Source organism: Sinocyclocheilus grahami, unplaced genomic scaffold (genome assembly GCF_001515645.1).
Source record: "Sinocyclocheilus grahami isolate Dianchi unplaced genomic scaffold, SAMN03320097.WGS_v1.1 scaffold269.1, whole genome shotgun sequence".
Classification (NCBI taxonomy): Eukaryota; Metazoa; Chordata; class Actinopteri; order Cypriniformes; family Cyprinidae; genus Sinocyclocheilus; species Sinocyclocheilus grahami.
The window spans coordinates 1014979-1015215 of record NW_015505448.1 but is presented as its reverse complement, the minus strand read 5'-3'; positions in this window follow the sequence as shown (position 1 = coordinate 1015215).

Genomic DNA, 237 nt, shown 5'->3' with positions numbered 1-237 from the left:
CTTTGATCTTTCAAGCTGTTTAATGCCACTCAGCGGGTGTTGCATGCATCAGTCCAAAAGAAGTTAAATAAAAAGTGCCCATCCATTAAAAAAAACCGTCTCACAAGGCTCCGGGGGTGAACAAAGGCCTCCTTGTAGCGAATCGATGCCTTTTTATAAGAAAAATATCCATATTCAAAACGTAATAATCACTTTAATCTAGCTTGCGCTCACTGTTGTAAACGAAAGCAGTTCCGG